A 21,891-nucleotide genomic window follows, 5' to 3' on the forward strand; every position below is an offset into this window, starting at 1 on the left:
AGATGGCCGCCACGGCGGTCGTTATGGCGCAAGTTTCGAAATACGATTTTCCAAGTCCAAGTATGTTTCTCGTTGTTGTTTTCCGCATTTCCCAGCTTTGCGGCTGTCTCCTGGGCGTTTCGTTTAGTAATAATGCATGCAGGTTAGTTTATCACGTTTTACAGATTAAAAGAGTCATGGCATAATAATACTTGACAGGGAATTAGGGGATAGGGATATGGGAAGGGTTGAGGGCACATCTGGGGAGGCGGTGTTTTGGTTTCAGCGGAGGTTTGTAGTCCCAAAGATTTTTTAACAGTGCATTATCTGTTTTATCAAATGTAAGGGCAAATTTTTCTAGAGCAGATTTTTGTTTCGCTAGAATAGAAATACGATTTTTAATCCATTATTATTAGATAAGTACGTAATATAATGGTTCCAACGAAAAATATGATAATTATCACTGTGGAGGAAATTTGTAAATGCTATAATCACCAATTCCAAACTATAGGTGCTTGTATTCGACAGAAAACCCATATTAATAATGAGCGAAAACCAAAACTTGCAGGAAAAACTTCAAATGCCAATTCGAATAATTTTTGCATTCAGAGTTGCTATTTGCATTCAGTTATAGTTTTCATCAATGAATTTGCTGTAACTGCATTGGTATTGTGCAAATCTGAATGCAATAATGGTAACAATTGTATATTATTGTTATTAAAGCTCTGTAACAGAATATCCTATGATCATCCCATTCGGACATTTTTCGGATCATCCGACTTAGGATATCCGTGGGAGATCCGACGGATATCCTGATTGCCGGCAGACCTAGATCGGACATAGCGGACCTGAAACGGATATCCTGCTTGCATTGCTATATAAATATATGCTTGCATTCGACAGAAAACTCGTATTAAAAATGAGCGAAAACCAAAAATTGCAGGAAAAACTTCAAATGTTAACTCGAATATTTTTTTGCAGTCAGAGTTGTTATTTGTATTCAGCTAGTTTTCATCAATGAATATGGTATAACTGCATTGTTATTGTGCAAATCCGAATGTAATAATGGTAACAATTGTATATTATTGTTATAATAGCTCTGTAACAGAATATCCTATGATCATCCCATTCGGACATTGTTCGGATAATCCGGCTTCGGATATCCGTGGGAGATCCGACGGATATCCTGATTGCCGGCGGACCTAGATAGGACGTAGCGGACCTGAAACGGATATCCGTAGGATATCCGGTGTTGTTAGGGAAGATATACCCTAACAACACATGGACATCCGACGGATGTCCGTCGGATATCCAAGGCGGACGTTGCGGATGGGCCACGGATATCCGAAGGAAATCCGGCGATATCCGTCGCACATCCGTCGGATATCCATACGTCCCAAAATCCGATATCCATAGGACGTCCGCTGCCGGATATTAATACAATTTTTTGCATATTGTTGCAAGAATATACACCAAAAAGATTCCTGCACATGATAGACAACCTTATCAAGGTGGAAGAAGTCTTCATGTCCCAAATCCGATATTCTTGCAACAATATGCAAAAAATTGTATTAATATCCGGCAGCGGACGTCCTATGCATATCGGATTTTGGGACTTATGGATATCCGACGGATGTCCGACGGATATCGCCGGATTTCCTTCGGATATCCGTGACCCATCCGCATGTCCCAAAATCCGATATCCATAGGACGTCCCCATCCGGATATTAATACCATTTTTTGCATATTGTTGCAAGAATATACACCAAATAGATTCCTTCATTCGAATGATTAATGCTTTAACTAGTGACTACTGATTAAATAAAAAGATACAAATTTGCATTAAAAACTATTTAATATTTCTTATTTTGTCATTTGTAAGGCCTTTTTTCATTTACTTTGAGTTATTACATTCAAGCAAACTGACTTTCAAAATTAATGTTACCTCTTAGGAATTGGATCAATTTAAATTTAGTGAATCCAAGAATTCCAATGGAACAGGTCATACCCTGAAAGTTCAGAAAAATGATTTCCAAGGAAGATCGTAACATCTTATGCTTTGAGATTTCAATGGTTTGAAGAATCACATCAACAATGACATTGTTTATAGGTAAAATCTATATACCCAAGCTTCCAACTAAGCCTACTAATAAACCTGAGATGATACAATTTCTGGGTTTGCATTTCCGTATCAATGAATAAATTCAACGTTGTAAAGTGACCTTAATGAAAAATTGTAGCAAACATTAGTTAAGAATGATAACCACTTGGTTACAGTTGAATATTGACAAGAACCAGATAAAACAATCGTTTGATTCATCATATAAATTTCAGCTTATAAAATTAACAAAAATGGCACTTCTCTGTGAACAAATACAACATGCATGGCTCTAAAAGACAAAATTATTAAACATACTGTAACGGCAGCGCTAATTATCATTTAAGAGTAGCACTTGTCACAATTCCTACTCTTTCCTTTTTGTTACTATTTGAGTGTATTCGGTATAAATGTAATTGTTCCATGTGTGCGTGTGAATAGCATTTTTTTTAAATACCGCGCAAACAAGGTGAATCGCGACCCGACAGAGCGCGCTAGTGGAACCACATCCCTCCCCTCCCTTCCCCTCTCACGAGACAGTCAGTGATGGGACACTCAACATCGGAGAGAGACAGCCAGTCTTTGAACCACTCAACACCGGAGAGAGACGGTGGAGAGGAGTCGGTCGAAGAGTCATTGAACCACTCAACATCGGAGATAGACGGTGGAGAGGACGGTCGAGATTGATCGAGCCACCAACGTTGGAGAGAGGCGGTGGAGCATTGGAGCCACAGGCTACTGGAGATAGAGAGAAAGCACCTTGGCAACTCCCCAGTCGTCTGCTTGGAAAATGCAACGAGGAACCATCACGAGCGCATGAGAAGTCTACTCGGCCACGTCACCACCTCGTGTTCCCGAATAAGGTGCAGTAACCAACCGTGTCCCCACACTGTCCCCGGTCGAAGCAGCGTCGAGAACGTTTCTCCCTCCTACCCCCTCTTTTCCCATTGCAAGAAAGCGCTGGAACGATTAGTGAATCTTCAATCTCAAAGGTGCAGCAGAGGACTTTTTAAACCTTGCGAAAAGATTTAAATGCAGTTCATTTCAAGTTTACTTTTATGTTATCAAATTGATTTTTGGTTTCTTTGTATTTTGTATTTGATCCTTGACAATCCGGCCCTACTAACATGTTTTCAAGTGCTACTCCCCATATTTTTGTATGTTAAATTTAATTATTACGATCTTTGTCAATAAATGCATTTCTTGTGTTCGCAACCCAGGAATACGTGTGGTCTTTCACCCTCAACCTCCCCTTCCAATTATCCCGTACGTTTCGCATCCTCAAAATTACTCGTTTTTTACGTCGCCCCCGCTCTGAGGTGTTTCTTGCTCTATTTTATAACGGACGCAAACCCGTTCGTCACATGTTTTGGCGCTCCAACGTGTGGGGCTCGATCACGCATTTCTGCATGATCACGAATTCACCCGATTTTTCGTTTGACGAGATATTTAGTGGCACCGCAACCACGCCGTTGCCTGATCACGCATTTGACGCCGTCATTCTTGTTTGGTGGAGCGTGGCCTCTCCATACCTATTTGAGTGGAATGGGAACTTTTCTCCGCGCCACGTGTTAAATCGTCAACTTAACATTATATTCATTGTTTTGAGTCAGAGGCCATTTCTGTGCTCTTTTCCGCAGTTTCTATTTGTGGTCATTACCATTTATTTGCTAATTTCATGTGTGAGACGGACGAGTAAGAAAAAAAGGAACGACGTGGATAATTAATTTTGTTTAAGATGAGTGATTTGGAGACAGCATTCACTAAATACCGTGACGCGACGACCAAAATGCGGTCGGATGACGACTCCGAAAGCGATGAGCAGACCCCGTTTAAATCCTTGGCCAGCCATTTTGAGACGTTATCGGTTCAATGGGAGACGAGCTCCGTGGTGAATACAACTGAAGTGGAGGACGAGACGCCTATCGTCGCCTCATCCCCGATGAATTCCCCCCCATCCGTCACTTCCCCTGATAAACTCGACAGTTTGCTCGCACTAGTCCAAAAAATGTCTGATAATTTAAGTGCTGTGGAAGGGAAAATGTCAGACAATTTGAATCGTGTTCAATCTCAGATAGAAGGGAAGATGATTGCGTTCCAACACGAGATTACAAATAATTTCTCTAGCTTCGCGGCGTCCCATTAGAAGAGTATTAATTGTATTAATACCAAATTGGAAGCCTTTAGGTCTGACGTAGCAAATGTACGTGCCGAGATACGACACGAAACAAAAAGAGTTCAGGATAATTTTGAAAGCCAACTCGAAACAATGTCCCGGGCAAAAACCACAGAAATAAATTCATGCCGCAAGGAAATTTCCGATGTTCACGAAGAGGTAACGGTGAACTTAGGACGCGAAATCGCGGATTTGAAAGGGATTATACCACGTGTTGAATGTGAAGTAGCCAAGTTGAATGGGCGCATCAACGAGTTAGGTACCGAGCGACCCGTCCCCTTCCGGGAAACCGTGACTCCTGTCCCAATAGCTAAACCTGTTTTTAGAGAAAGGCAATCGGAACACCCCTTGGCTTTTATTAGAGATTTGGAGAACTATTTCAATTTCACTAATGCTCTGCCCGAACATCAGTCCCGTCTTGCTATTTATTTGCTGGAAGGCAAGGCAAAAATGTGGAGTGATTCGCTAGACCCAATTCCTCCCACTTACGCCGAGTTTAAGGCAAAGTTCTTGGAGAATTACTGGGATTACGACACCAGGTATTCTTATAAAATGAAGGTGACGACTGGGAAATATCATCGCCCCAACCATGGGACCATGAAAGAATACTTCACGAGAAAGATCGCGTTAGCTAGATTAAGCGGATTCGACCTGAACGATCCCGATCTTTTAACCGCTATCATTAAGCAGTTCCCGATAAACATCCAAGATTTAATACGTTCGGCGGGTCCCGTATCAATTGAACGTTTAAGACAGCTGTTAGGTTGGTATGACCATTCCGCAGAGAGTTTGCCCGCGTGGTCTGATCGTCATGAGCAAAAATCCAGCGTAAACTACATGTGCGAGGAACGTCCCTCCCAACGCAGAAACTTTACCCGAAGCGATACCAACGAGTCATTTAACATCGCGCCTCCAGAACGAGGAATTCAGAACCACGTGTTTTTTAACCCTCCCCCCTCTCATTCCCCTCCCTCCTCTCATTCCCCTCCCTCGCCAGCGAGCGAGTCTCCTCACTCACGACCACATGGTCGAACAAACAGGCCCATCCCTCCATTTACCACCCCTCATTCTTCACCTCCACCTTTGCTCCCCTTTCCACCCCGTCACCCAACACGACCCAGTGATACCTGCCGGCCTTCGTCGACTTTAAACGAAGTAGGTTCGGAACCAAGCATTCCCGGGAACCGAACCGAGAGACGAGAGGTAGTGAACCCCAATGGGTCCTACCTTACCAAGTAGTAGGGAATGATCCGCATGATTTGTTGCACGAAGAAGTATTCGCACGACCCGAACTATTAACCCCCCAAGTGAAGGTAAATTATAAAGGCACAATCCTAGACGTGCTAATTGACACAGGAAGTGCAATCTCAGTCGTATCATATGACATGTACGAAACCTTATTATCCCGTGATCCCACTCTCCCAGTATTTCCTATTAGAAGATCCCAAATTCTTTGTGCGAACAACAAAAAATCTAAGCCCATTACGAAACAGATATTGTTAACATGCCGTGTCCATGAAATGGAATTGTCGGTTACTTGTCTTGTAGTCCCAGACCTAATTGTTCCTGTCATTTTTGGTATGGACGTTATATCCAGGTACCGTATAATTCTTGATTTCTCGAAAGGGATATTTAATTTTGTATGTCATGAAGCCCCCCCCAGATCCCCCGGAAACGAAGGGATAGCAATCGCGTATAGTTGCCCGACCGAACTCCAAGGTGAGCCACAACCCCCCCTTCCCCAAGTGTTGGATGACGCGCAGCGACATCAGCTCAACGTGTTATTCGTAAAATACGAGCGCGTATTTAGCCCCTCCCCCTCAGTCGCTCACAAGGTTGTTCATAGGATCCGCTTGAGTGATGAGAGACCTTTCTTTCAAAGGTCATATCCAATCCCCATTGCCCACCAAAATGAAGTAGATCGCCAAATTGATATAATGTTAAAGGAAGGCATCATACGAAAATCCCCAAGTCCCTATGTAAGTCCCTTATTGGTTGTGAAAAAAAAGACGGCCGTTTGCGCTTGTGCATTGACGCACGAAAGTTGAACAGCGTAACCATCCCTGAGCATGATGAACCCCACCGTATCCCCGAGATCATGTATAAATTACATGGCACGCAATGGTTTTCAACCACAGATTTCGTATCTGCGTATTGGCAGATTCCCATCCACCCCGAAGACCAAAAATACACGGCCTTCATTTACCGGTCGTGCACGTATGTATTTTGTCGCGTACCTTTTGGTTTGAGAAACAGTGGTGCGGCCCTTATTAGATGTCTGGACGATGTCTTAGGTCCAGACACACGAAATTACGTCACCGCATATGTTGATGACCTCCTTATCACTTCAAAAACGTTTGAGGAACATTTAGGCCACCTGGAGACGATATTTAAAAGACTTCAGTCGGCGAATTTTTCCCTTAGCTTCGAAAAGTCCCAATTTTGTCAGCTAGAAGTCCCTTTCTTAGGGTATCTGTTGACCCGCCAAGGTATTCGTGCTGATCCAATGAAAATAGAAGCCATTCAATCATTTCCACCCCCTCAAAACCCGAAACAACTAAAAGGATTCATGGGCGTTTGTAATTACTATGCTAGGTTTGCCAAGAATTACGGCCGCTTACTTGAACCCCTTTTGGAGCTGTTGCGCAAACACACCAAATGGAAATGGACCCAATCACATCAGGAAGCCTTTGCTAAAATAAAGGAGGCCTTTGTTAACGCTATGGTGTTGCAATACCCCGATTTTTCGTCGCCAATTTATCTACAGACCGACGCTAGCAATCGCGGCGTAGGTGCCGTACTATATCAGAAAACAACCGCGGATGAAGAAGTCCCCTTAGCCTTTATCAGTCGTGTTTTAAAGGGACCCGAAATTGCTTATACCACTTCGGAAAAGGAAACCCTTGCGATAATTTGGGCGTTGCGCAAGTTCAGAACCTTAGTTCTGGGTCAGAAATTAATAATTATTACTGATCACCACGCGCTGACGTTTCTTATGACGTGCCACTTGGATAATAGTCGACTATCACGCTGGGCGTTGTACTTGCAAGAGTTTGATTTTGAAATCAGGTACATCCCGGGGTCTATGAATAAAATACCTGATTGGTTAAGTCGGAACCCGTCTAATGAGTCAAGAGATGAGCCCTCTCACGCAGAAGATTTTCGCGTTCTAGGGATAGATTTAATGGTCTCCCCCTTCCCCATAGAAGGATTTCGCAATATTCGCGTGCTCCAGCGTATTGACCCCGAATTGACCACTGTTATTAACTATTTGGAGGGTACGTTGGATACCGCCGATCCTAAATTTGAGCGCGTGCGTAGACTCGCATTGTTTTCCGAAATCTTTGATGGCATCTTGTTACGTCGTGCGCGTAACGAAGTCAATCCCTTGGTGTGGGAACCAAAGATATGGGTTCCGGAAACGTTGCGAAAGGAACTTATTGTTTCCGTTCACACAGAAAATGGCCACTTTGGTGCTCTAAAGACCAGCGCCATCCTGTTAATCAGATATTTTTTGCGCTGCCTACGCCAAGACGTAAGGAAAGTTTTAAACACCTGTGATATATGCCAACGCACAAAATTTCCGAATAAACAATTCTGCGGCCCTTTCGCACCAATACTCCCCGAAGGACCGAGAGATTTGTATGCCATTGATGTGTATGGCCCCCTCCCAAAAGGAAGAAGAGGAAATAAGTACATTTTAGTTATAATTGATGTATTTTCCAAATTCACCCAAACATATCCCTTGAACAAACCCACGGCGCAGAACTGCCTCCATCATCTCGTTAAACATTATTTTAATTTGTGTGGCGTGCCCAAAAGGGTGCTGTCAGACCACGGTACGCAATTTACCAGTAGGCGGTGGCGCGAGGATTTGGAAAGATTAGATGTCCGAGTTGTATATTCCTCCATTCGTCACCCACAATCCAACCCTAGTGAGCGCGTTATGCGCGAATTATCCAGACTCTTTCGAGTTTATTGTAGTAGGCAACACTATAACTGGCCAGAGTTAATCCCCTGGATTAATAAGTGGATCAATTTGTGTACCCATGAGTCCACACATCTTACCCCTCAAGAACTGCATTTTGGCCATAAACCTGCACTTGAGTTCCCCGATGGCGTGAACCTCCAGAATATGGAAGATTCCGCCACCCAAGAAGTGTTATTGAAATTTGCTTCCCAGCGTCTGAGGCGTGCCGCTAGGACGCGCATCCGTAACCAGAGAGGGAAAACACGCACCTTTTCGTTAGGACAAAAGGTACTCCTGCGAACGCCTCGTGAATCAAGCACGGAGCTTAAACTGTTCCGGAAGTTCTTCCACTTATATACCGGCCCGTTTCAAATTTCGAGAATGTCTGGTCCAAATGCGTGTCACTTAACGAACTCTGAAGGGAGAGATATCGGAGTATTCAATTTTCATAACCTGAGGCCTTATTTTGAGGCATGACGCAGAGGATTATCTCAGAGCGGATACCCACCTGTAATCCCGCACTGATCCCAATCTGACCTCCTAAACCTGCGATCTTGGGTTCTTTCACAATCTTTGCCTTAAATTTCTTTTTGGAATCAGCTAGCCGTCCGACAGACAAAATTTCAAAATTTCTGTACGAAAATTTTGAAATTTCGTCGTGGGGGCAATGTAACGGCAGCGCTAATTATCATTTAAGAGTAGCACTTGTCACAATTCCTACCCTTTCCTTTTTGTTACTATTTGAGTGTATTCGGTATAAATGTAATTGTTTCATGTGTGCGTGTGAATAGCATTTTTTTTAAATACCGCGCAAACAAGGTGAATCGCGACCCGACAGAGCGCGCTAGTGGAACCACTGCCCTCCCCTCCCTTCCCCTCTCACGAGACAGTCAGTGATGGGACACTCAACATCGGAGAGAGACAGCCAGTCTTTGAACCACTCAACACCGGAGAGAGACGGTGGAGAGGAGTCGGTCGAAGATTCATTGAACCACTCAACATCGGAGATAGACGGTGGAGAGGACGGTCGAGATTGATCGAGCCACCAACGTTGGAGAGAGGCGGTGGAGCATTGGAGCCACAGGCTACTGGAGATAGAGAGAAAGCACCTTGGCAACTCCCCAGTCGTCTGCTTGGAAAATGCAACGAGGAACCATCACGAGCGCATGAGAAGTCTACTCGGCCACGTCACCACCTCGTGTTCCCGAATAAGGTGCAGTAACCAACCGTGTCCCCACACTGTCCCCGGTCGAAGCAGCGTCGAGAACGTTTCTCCCTCCTACCCCCTCTTTTCCCATTGCAAGAAAGCGCTGGAACGATTAGTGAATCTTCAATCTCAAAGGTGCAGCAGAGGACTTTTTAAACCTTGCGAAAAGATTTAAATGCAGTTCATTTCAAGTTTACTTTTATGTTATCAAATTGATTTTTGGTTTCTTTGTATTTTGTATTTGATCCTTGACAATCCGGCCCTACTAACATGTTTTCAAGTGCTACTCCCCATATTTTTGTATGTTAAATTTAATTATTACGATCTTTGTCAATAAATGCATTTCTTGTGTTCGCAACCCAGGAATACGTGTGGTCATTCACCCTCAACCTCCCCTTCCAATTATCCCGTACGTTTCGCATCCTCAAAATTACTCGTTTTTTTACGTCGCCCCCGCTCTGAGGTGTTTCTTGCTCTATTTTATAACGGACGCAAACCCGTAACATGGAAACAAATTTCATGCTTACATTGGCACAAAATAAACTGTCCATATAGGTAAGACCAATAAATTCACCTAATCTCTGAACTCCAAAACACTTATGACTAAGTAAATACAGTGCGAAAACATGTGAGCAGAGCAATGCTTTGTAGATTATTTTCACGGAATGCACAATAGACTAAAATGAGATAAACAACGAAATAATAAACACCTGAGTAAGAGGAATGACAAAGAATTTCTATTCCAACGTTAACATTTTTAACCCTCATATGGATTATCTGCGCCTGAGCGGCGCTCGTGGTTTTAAAAGTGGTGTAAAAATTTTCTATTCCAATGGATCATTTTGAAATTTTCAGTATTCAATTTTTTTTGCTTTCTTCGTCTACATATAAAATGTTGTTAGCATAGTGTCGATAGTTTACATTTTATTGGCCTCTAATGAAAAAAGTTACATCGTTGGATTTACGGCGCCGCTGCGGCGCTCGGTATTTCCTCGTCGCTACGTCGGGAACTGCACTCTCAATGTTAATATCAAAGCAATTATGTTTCGTATGAAATGCTATAATCTATTTTTAATATTATTATTTAACTTTCTAAACTTTATAAACAAAATGAAATTGTTAAACAAAAGGAAAATATAACTATACCAATTTTTCTTTCTATTTTCACTAGGAATCATAATGTTTGCCTCGATATATTGTTCATTGACAAAACTTCATCTTTTCGCAAGAATAATTCATAGAATCTAATGGCTAGCCACAGTTGTTTTTTCCTGGGTCTCCTACTTAGTGTTGCTTGGGCCGAGAATTTCCTCGTCGCTACGTCAGGGACTGCACTCTGAACGCTAATGTCAAAGCAATTATGTTTCGTATGAATTGCTATGATCTATTTATAATCCTATTATGTAATTTTTTAACTTATAAACCAAGTGAAATTGTTTAACAAAAGGAAAATATTACAATATCAATTGTGCTTTCTCTTTAAGCTAAGATTTTTTATGTTTGCCTCGTTATAATGTTCATTGATAAAACTTCATCTTTTTGCAATAATCATTCATAGAAACTCATGGCTAAGCTAGGTTGTTTTTTCCATGGCTTCCGTCTTAGTTTTGCTTGGGCACCTTCTCCGCTCCGCGTCCACGTGGTCATAGTCACCTTTGAGTAAATCCCAGTTTTACTCTGTTTAGAATTACACCAAGCAGGAATTCTAAGAAAATTTTAACACAATGCATTGTCCGAATTCGTAGAATAATGCTTCCTCACCGTCATGTGAATATTTCTCGTTGAATGAGCAACTGTAACTTGCCAGGAGATTCAGAGGTTTCACTGACTACCGTGAATAACACATTGCACGGTCACTGTTATATGTCTTGTACCTCTAATTCGAAAATATTCCTTTGCGGCTACGATAGTCAATGCTAAATTGTTGATGTTTATATGATTACCGATGACGCGACAGTTTACCATTGGGGTGAAATCAAGATTACTACCCAACTAATTGTGTGATAGAAAATAATTTCTTTTTCCTAACTATTAGTTCAGTATTTACTTGGTAGAAATCGTTTCATGATGAATAGGAGAATAGACAATTTACCGTGAAGTGAAAATGTGTAAATATATTTCTCGTTTCTTTGTGTACTCAAATGCACAGATATTTTATTCATTGGGGGTTTTACTAACGTGAAGGGGTGAGTGAGGAGGAGAAAGGAGAAGGAATGCCAGGTAGGCCGTTTTGAGGTGAAGGGGTGGTAGTGTGTTGACTGACAAGGATCGGGGAATACCCAGATCGTTAGGCCAGGTAAGCATAGAAAACCCTTATCGCGAAAAAGGTTGGGAGTGCAAGGAGACAATTAGATACAATAGCCTGCTTTTTCTTTATCTTTCCATCGCTGCATGAGGGACAGGGAACAAAAGCCTTGTCAAAACGCCTCTTGGTGGCCCTCCCTTCATTCCAAGAAGGTCCAGCTCGGGTGGGTCATTAGGATGGAGAGAAGTTCAATCAACTTTAGTGGGCGGGGGGAAGAAGGCGGTGAATGACGAATAAGGAAGCTTAGTGGGAAGGTATGGATAGTCTCAATGGTCTCAGTGTTTGGGTCAGTGAAACGCTACGGAAAGAAAAGGTGAGGGAAGTCCTCCCAGCTTGAAGGTATTTTTGTCACCCCAGAACATTCTTCCTTCAGTCCCTCACGTAGAGCTGGACGAAAGAAAATAGGCGCCTGTTCCTTCTTCCCTACCACCTATAACCCATACTTCTAAGAAGTTATTTTCTTGGATTTCCCACCAATCCAGGAGTAAAACCTCATCTGGTACACTCCCGTGCATCACATTTACTTGTCCATCTCTAAGGAAACGTCCTCAGTGAGAGAATGGGGCCCCGCGGACGGAAAAAAATACCGGCTCTTCTAGCTCCACTTTCGAAGCGGCGTTGGGTTGTTGGACACGTCGCTAATTATCCCATATTCGTTATATATCCCATATTCAAAACCTAGAGCACTTTATTTTTTTCATTGCAGGTTATGAGCTCCCATAATATTCGTAAGATTTGCCTTGATCGCCAGAATCCTGTAAAAATCACGAAAGTAACACTCGTCTCTTCTCACTTCACCTACAGCTGTTTCATTATTAACGTTTAAAAACTTATCCTTCAGTTTACACTACAAAAATAAAACATATGGGTGGACGCAGTGAAGCAAAATTATGTCATATGGGCATAAACGGCTTTTATTCGATGCTCATTTTTAGTATTTAGATACATTAAAATATAAAAAATATAAACATTAAAAAGCGGAGTTAGTCCAGCAGGTATCAGAAAAAATATTTTAAACAACCATTACACGCGAAATTAGAACTTTCATTCGAAAATAACAGACAAAGGGAGCAAAAATAGAAAGAATTACGGCAAAAAATGGAAAAGAATAGCGCGTTCAAGATTTTTTGTTATAACTTCCACAAGAATGGGTTAAATCTAGCAAGACACGGAGAGAAATAAAGATAATAGATGTATTTACCATTATCAATCAGAAAACTTGTAAATTCAGGCTAACTTTGAAAGATAATAGCAAAAAATGACGCGGCGCCGCTGCGGCGCCGAAAATCCAACGACGTAACTAAATTTGTAAATCCATATGAGGGTTAACACACAATGGTTAGGCACACAACTTCACACAAGTTGGGTGCCTATAACATGGTGCATTTTCGAGTAAATTTATGCATTCACACATTTAGACAATGACTCCTACGAGTTAATGTACAGTGTAAACATGCCTTCCGGAAGAATGTGAATCAATAGATACGAATTATCTTCATCAACCTCCTCGTTACCATTTCCGGGGATTACATGGTACATTTGCACCTCCTTGGGCTCTTCATGCTCCTGCAGTAGCTATAGAATTTTTCTCTTCCTAGTTACGGGGCGTCTGGAGAGACTGGAATGTTCTTATCCCGGCATTCACACGGTTGTTTTTATCCTCGGAGGACCTCACGTCATTTTCCAGAAGATGTATTTTTCTGCATCCTCTCCTAACTGTAAGGCATTAGCGAATATTTTACTAAAGACACAAATCAATACCTAAATGATAATGATCGGAGAGAGTTAATTGATGGCTATGTCCTGAACTGCTCATTAATTACTATAATTCTTCGACATATTCTCAATAGTTATTCATTTGTGAGAAAAACCCTTCATATACGAGTTCATTGAGATAGAGAATAATACTTAAATGCCATAAAGAACAGCTAAAAAATGGATTCTACTGCGAGAACTGATATTTAAACTTAATCGGTCTGAATGGATTGTATTTTATCACGCAAAGATCATACAAAATATTAATTACACTGAGAAATAAATTAGTCCTGAAAGGCTAGATACACACAAGTTCGTTGGTTTACTATCGAATAGAGAAAAATTTTCCGTTTACTTAAATTTAAATGGTCAGTAAACAGTAGATGGGTCAATGCTGACAAACTGTATTCTTCTAATCCCTCTTTGCCAGTCTCCACTGCAAACAAGGGATCATTTTCCTCTTCCATGGCGTACGTCAACGTAAATTTGCTTGTAAAATAAGATTTCACAGTACAGCTAAATTCACAAAGTCAAAAATACAGTACCTACGAATGTAAACACAACTTTAGTGGCGATGGCTGTGGGCGCTGTAAGTCACATGTTATATAAGATGGCCGCCGGTCATTATGGCGCAAGTTTCGGAACACGATTTTCCAAGTCCAAGTATATTTGTCGTGGTTTTTTCCGCAGTTCCCAGCTTTGCAGCTGTCTCCTGGGGGGTTCGTTTAGTAATAATGCAGGCAGATTAGTTTATCACGTTTTACTGATTAGAAGAGTCATGGCATATTAATACTTGACAGGGAATTAGGGGATAGGGATATGGGAAGGGTTGAGGGCACATCTGGGGAGGCGGTGTTTTGGTTTCAGCGGAGGTTCGTAGTCCCAAAGATTTTTTAACAGTGCATTATTTGTTTTAAAAACGTAAGGGCAAATTTTTCTAGAGCAGATTTTAGTTTCTCTAGAATAGAAATACAATTTTTAATCCGTTATTATTAGATAAGTATGTAATATAATGGTTCCAACGAAAAATATAATTATTATAATTGTGGAGGAAATTTGTAAATGCTATAATCACCAATTCCAAACTATAGGTGCTTGTATTCGACAGAAAACCTATATTAATAATGAGCGAAAACCAAAACTTGCAGGAAAAACTTCGAATGCCAATTCGAATAATTTTTGCATTCGGAGTTGCTATTTGTATTCAGTTAGTTTTCATCAATGAATTTGCTGTAACTGCATTGGTATTGTGCAAATCTGAATGCAATAATGGTAACAATTGTATATTATTGTTATTAAAGCTCTGTAACAGAATATCCTATGATCATCCCATTCGGACATTTTTCGGATCATCCGACTTAGGATATCCGTGGGAGATCCGACGGATATCCTGATTGCCGGCAGACCTAGATAGGACATAGCGGACCTGAAACGGATATTCTGCTTGCATTGCTATATGCTTGCAATCGACAGAAAACCTATATTAAAAATGAGCGAAAACCAAAAATTGCAGGAAAAACTTCAAATGTTAACTCGATTTTTTTTGCAGTCAGAGTTGTTATTTGTATTCATTTAGTTTTCATCAATGAATATGGTACAACTGCATTGGTATTGTGCAAATCTGAATGCAATAATGGTAACAATTGTATATTATTGTTATTATAGCTCTGTAACAGAATATCCTATGATCATCCCATTCGTACATTTTTCGGATCATCCGGCTTCGGATATCCGTGGGAGATCCGACGGATATCCTGATTGCCGGCGGACCTAGATAGGACATAGCGGACCTGAAACGGATATCCGGAGGATATCCGGTGTTGTTAGGGTACCTTCTGTTCGCTAGATGAATACTACCACCTTTTAAAATGTAAAACAAACTGTAAATTACTTTTAATTACAAGGTTTTAATTTTTGTATTTTAACTTTACCGAACTAGCTGTTTTGGTTTGTAACAATGAATGTACTCGAAATTTTAAACCCAAAACATATTTCTTTTTTGTGATGATTTCTCAATTATGTGATAATAAGGTAAATGTACAATACTATGCGATTTGTGTTACTGAAAAACACATATTCCATAAAAAAATGTATACCTTTACGAAAAGGTATACCTTTACGAAAAGAAAGAATAAATAAAACAACATTTGAATCAATGAATTGGCCATAGAGGACTTGCAGAAGCTCTTAATGAATGATTTTATGTGATTAGTGCAACAGGCGACGGTGGCCTGGTGGATCGACGTCCGGCTTGTTAGCGGAGGGGTGTAGTGGTTGAGGCCGGGCGTTAGAGTCCCCAGGCCTCCAATTCAAAGGATGTTGGAATGAAAGAGCTATAAATTGTCAAATGTTGATTGTTAAATTCTCATTTTTTGTTTTTTTTTTGAAAATTTTAAAAATTCATTAGATTGATAATTGTATTATTTTCTGTTGTATTTTTGGCAATAAATATTATGAAAATTTTGAAAAAAATACACCGGTTCTCGTCCGATCACCGAAGTTAAGGCCGTGTCCCAATCCACGGTTATGCGCCCTACGTGCCCTTGCTGACGTCACGTTCAGGAAGTGACGTCAGGTAAGGGTCGTCCAAATACGCGCAGTGCAAGGGTTTGAAGGGCGTGTGGAGTGAAGGGCATGAAGGGTACGAGAAAGGTACCTACGTGCCCTTCAGCGGTGGACGCGACGGAAGGATCGGAGATAACCACGCCGGCGGAATGGATTAACCACTTACGATTGTTCATGCCTGTTTAAGTGCATGTTGTTTAAACAAATGAACGGAAGTTTTCGTGATAATTATGTGGATGAAAGCGTAATATGTGGACAAGTGTCAGTTCCATAAAGGTTGGCGTCAAGGGAATGGTTTGTTCCATGGCCCTAAATAATGCTGTTGTATAATTTAAAGGGATAATTGTAATTCGAAGCTTGAGTTGCACAAATAATAAATGAAGCTACAATCCTTAAATGTGTCTTACGTCCCATGTGCTCTCGCTTTCGTGCTATTGAAGGTTAGGTTGCTGTTTTATTGCTTCAAAGCATAGGTTACACGCCGCCGTGTATAAGGTACGTATTTGGCAAAAATAAGCAATATTTATCGGCATGATGTGAAGTGCAACCTCAACATCATATTATTTCCCGTTTTCTTAAATCCTCATCTCCGAACCATGTGCTATTATATTGCAAGTGTTTGTCCGACTCAATTTTGCATCAACCTCGGTATTGACATTAGGATTCTTGCATAATGGTTGCTTAGGTTACTTACGTATGTGCAGGTAATATTAGTTCTTCCGTATCATATGCATCCATTTTGTGAACGGGAAGGTTATTAAGCTTTTTAATTTTAGTCTGTTGGCAATTGCAGCTCAAATAAATTGTTACCAGAAGGAATTAATTCCACAAGTTCGATATTTAAGAAGGTTTTCTTTCAGTACCTCCGAAACGTGTTCTCTCTTCATTCAAGTCGACATAGATTAAACTATTTATCGTAATAAAAAGAATCGTAAGTGAAGATTGTAATCGTAAATGTGTGTGAATATGTTTAAGTAAGTTTTTCGTGAATGTGGATGAAGCATGCATTCACCTAATCCCTCCGTAGCGTGTATTCTCATTTTGTTCCATAACACATCAGCTTGTGTCGATGCAGGGTTTGTGGTACGAGGCATTGGCATGGTATTAGTAGGTACTTGAGTATGCCTAGCTTAAGATCAAGATTACTTTTTGTATTCAGCTGATCATTATATTAAAACTAATTCAATCAAGTGGAGTGGTTTCTGGAGGTAGTGGTACAACAACTGTGGTACTGGTTCATGGAAAGTTAATCATTATATCACAGAATTCCCGTCTAGCCGTAATTAAGTGGTTGTACCAGTACTCTTTAACCTCACCATGGTCCAAAAAATCAGATGTATATAACCTAAACGACACCTAAACAATCTTTCTATTACACTTAGGAATTCTTTTCACGTGATAAACATAGTAAATATTTTATATACACGACTCAATCTTAAAACTAATGAAGCAGCACATGCAGGCTTCTTGCTATTTTTTATTTAATAATTATATTCTTACTTTGATAAGAACCAATTTGTAACAATTATTACAATAAAAACCATTTATTATGGTTATGTTAGCATAAAATCAGAATTTTTGGAAACCGTGACTCATTTGTTTATGATTCGCATAATGACCAATTCCATCTTTGGCGCTGGCGTCGGTTCGAAGAGCACGAAGGGCGCAAGATACCCCAAGGGCGGGTAGGGCACAGGGCGCAGGGTGCACCCTTCTGGATTGAGACACGGCCTAAGCAACGTCGGGCCCGGATAGTACTTGGATGGGTGACCGCCTGGGAACACCGGGTGCTGTTGGTGTTACTTTTTAATTTTTTTCAATACCCTAAGGAGAACGATTTACACTTTTCCGTCGAAATTTATGCGTACGAGGGTTTGCATAACATTTTCTTTCACGCACAATGGAATTACTCCCATTTCCTTCCCATGAAACGATTTCAAGTGGCACCACTCACTGTTCCACAATTCATTACCAGTTTTGGTGTTGGGAGAGAGAAATGAAATTACAAAAACATTATGAATACAGTGAAAAAGACTTTGTTCCACGAACGATGGATACGATTTCTCACACATTTCATTGCAAGAAAATATTTCTGTATCCGGTTTGCTGCATTCATAAACTATTTCCCCCAGAAACTTCACTTAACACCGTCCGGAAGATGTACATGAAGCAATTGGAACGCCGAGAATTATCTTTCTCAAAATGATTCCCTTACGATGATACTCTTTTTCATATCCGAATTACATAATCACCTATTGCCTACCAATTCCTTGCGTTATATCGATCATTAAACAGTAGAAAATAAAACAGGCGACATTTACCGAGTGATTACAGTTGAAATAAATCGCCATTACACCAACAAGCACACCGTTACTGAGGTCCCTTTTCAGTAACACATTTTCTAAGATGGACTATAAGAAATAACGGAATTGAGAGTTGCTTAAGCATCACGGGACGGTTGTCTGAAATTGGTAACTATCCAACAGGATTTACTTCAAACACGCTCGCGAAGATACCATATATTACACCGATTCTCAAGTCGCCACGGTCATGATAACTTTTTAAGGATTCGGTCATGTACCCGCCGTCATGTAGCGGACGTCTTTTTCGCGAGCTCCGTCGATCCGCTTGTCCGACCAAACAGGTTTTCGCTGCCCGGCGTTTGCCTTCGGCATCCGCCCGGGCCCCGTTTTTCTTCGGCGAACGCGGTAGTGTTCTGTTTTAAACTCTACGCGGCGCAGTAGCGCTAGTTTTTTTGGCCTTTCGAGTGGTTGAGCGCGGAAACGCGACGGCATTTAGTTGTTGCAATGCCCCGAGAACGTGTTGCAACAATTAAGATCACGCTTACCGAAGTGCTAAACGAATTAACCAGTTATGAACTTGTGAAGTTCGTCGAGGAAGAGATTGGAGTGAAAGAAGAGGAGCTCGTACGACTACAGTTCGGGCCATTCAAGAAAACGGCTTTCCCGAAGATGACCTCGGAGGAGGTCGTCCAAAGGATCCTCCTGGAAGCTGAAGGACTCGTGCCCTTCCCTTCACGGAAGAATAGAAGAGGACTTGTAAGGATCGAACCAGCGACAAAAAGGACTACGTTCGTCAGAGTATGCATGCTGTCGTTCGAGATCACGAAGGACGAGGTATGTGAAGTCCTTAAGGATTATGGCAAAATTATTGACTATACCGAGACTAAATGGGGAGGAGAGTATAGGTTTAAAACTAAGAATGGAAATAGGACAATTAAGATGGTTCTAGACAAAAATATCCCCAGCTATCTAAACTTGGCCGGGGAAAGGGCACTAGTCCATTACGATGGACAGGTGCAAACGTGCTCAAAATGCGGGGGTACAGACCACCTGAGAGTAAAATGTCCCAACCTCATGGTGGTCTTAAAGAAAGGGTATAGTGACGCGGCAAAAGCCATGACAAATGAGGAGGAAGAGTTAATGGAAACATGTCATCAGCAAGAAAAACTCGTGGGTTAAGGCAGTGGATTAAATAGTTCCGATACACTCAGGAAATCGGGTAGTGAAATAGTGGAGAAAAATAACGGGAAAACAGAATCAGTCATTAAGAAAAAGGCAAGAAGGGGAGATAGGGGGAGAAGGGAAGGGAGGGTAAGGAAAAACAGTGGTGGCTCTGACTCTGAATCGGATAAGAACACGGAAAAAGACGATCGGGCTAAAGACGTAAAAAATGCCAAAAAATTGAAGATCGAAGGAAGGGAAGTGGAAATTTCCACGACCAAGTGTGTTGAGTCAGGGAGATTGGTTTGCTTGGGGCAGGGGAAGGGATCCTCAGGCGAAAGGGAAGAGGACTCTGATATCGAGAGCATTAACATGGACTGGGTCTCCATAATGGATAGGGAAAGAAGAGAGGGGAGTAAGGAGTGTGCCTCGCCTGGCGATACAATAATACCGCATGGCGAGACAGGAGAGGGAAAGGGAAATAGGGACAGTGAGGGGAGTGATTCTACCGTCACGCTTGGCGAACCACGAGGCGAGTCAGGTGTGGGGAGTGGGAAGAGTGAAACGGCCGTCACGCATGAGAAGCCGCGAGATGGGCAAAGGGAGGGTGAGGAAAAACCAGTTTGGGAAGGGAGTGAAAAGTGTGTGTTGGCCGACGCGGTGAAGGAATCGCGAGGCGAACAGCTGACGGACGAGAAAGTCGGCTTGAAAACAGCTGACGATCGCGGGGAAAAGAGTACGAGTGAAAAGTTCAGCGATTCAGACTTATGGGACAAACAAAAAAATAGAAGGAAAAATACACCAAAGGTTAAGGGTGTAATTAAGAGGGATTCGCAGAAAGAATCCCAATGAGCCAATTAAAGATCGGGACTTTAAATATACGTGGCATCTCCGCAAGACACAAAGTGGAAGAAGTGATAAATTGTTTTCTGGCAAATGATTGTGATATGTTGTTATTACAAGAAGTCATCCCTTCAGTTTTTTGGAATGGAAACAATTGTAATTTTATTTTTAACTCAAACGGGAATAGGGGAACTGGGTTATTACTTAAAAATCTTTTTAAACCACTCGATACTTTTTAAGTCCAGATGGTAGAATTTTAATTGTAGATTTTAAGTTTGTTAAAGTTATAAATATATATGCCCCAGCGGGCAGTAGACTACATCAAGAGATAAAAGAGTTCTATACATCTACCTTGCCTTTTGACATGAATGGATTTACAACAAAGACAATTTTGGGGGGTGATTTTAATGCCATAATAGACGCAAAGGACAGTTTTAACAACGATCAAAAAATAATTTATCCTATTAATAAGGAGTTAAAAACGTTACTCAGCACTTTTAATGCTGTTGACACGAATGAGTTGGCTGACGCCTCAGGTAAAATAGATTATACTTTAATTAAAAAACTTACGCGACAAGAGTTGATCGGTTCTACCTTCAAAGGAACTCAGATGTAAGTCTGAAAGCACAGGAAAGTATTCCAGTAAAATATAGCGACCATAATTTAGTCGTCCTAATTGTATCCGTAAATAATAACCACACACACAAAATCTGGCCGCGTTCACAAAATAAATACAAATATTTTTCAGGATAAAAATCTGCAAACGGATTTTAAAAATAAATGGAGGGAATGGAATTGTAGATTCACTCATTTCATCCCGGGGATAAAGTGGGAAACACTAAAAATTAAATCGAGGGAATTTTTCGCTCAGCGGGAATCGACAAAATTGAGGGAACTCGGATCGCTGTTGACTTTTTATAAAAAAGCTTTGAGCGACTGTCTCAGGCTTCAACACAACTTGAAGACGGCGTTTAAAATAAAGTACAAGTACATGGATATTTATAAATCTAACAATAAAAACAAGGACATGGATAATTATAAATCTAGAGAAAATATAAATTACTTGACGTATTTAGACACCAACAATCTGTGCGGTTGGGCCTGGTCGAATCCACCACCATTCTCAAATTTTAAGTGGCTCTCATTCCAGGAAATTGAAAATTGAAATATAGAAAACATTTCAGATGAAAGTGAAGTTGGGTATATTCTTGAGGTTGACCTCGAATATTCGCGAGAACTGCATGACTTGAACTCCCATTTTCCTCTGTGCACTGAAAATAAAATTCTACCTGGTGGCAAACACCAAAAACTGTTGACAACTCTTTATGATAAGACAAAGTATATTATTCACTACGTTAATCTAAAACAGGCTCTTTCCCTAGGTCTTGTTCTGCAAAGGGTACACAGAGTTATCAAGTTCAATCAATCTCCATGGTTGAAATCATACATTGAAATCTTCTCGGCATTAATGGGTTAAATAAACGATAGAAAATATTCAGTTGATTTCAGAATAATAACATTAATTTTGT

The sequence above is a fragment of the Ischnura elegans genome, chromosome 13 (assembly GCF_921293095.1).
Source record: "Ischnura elegans chromosome 13, ioIscEleg1.1, whole genome shotgun sequence".
Taxonomy (NCBI): Eukaryota; Metazoa; Arthropoda; class Insecta; order Odonata; family Coenagrionidae; genus Ischnura; species Ischnura elegans.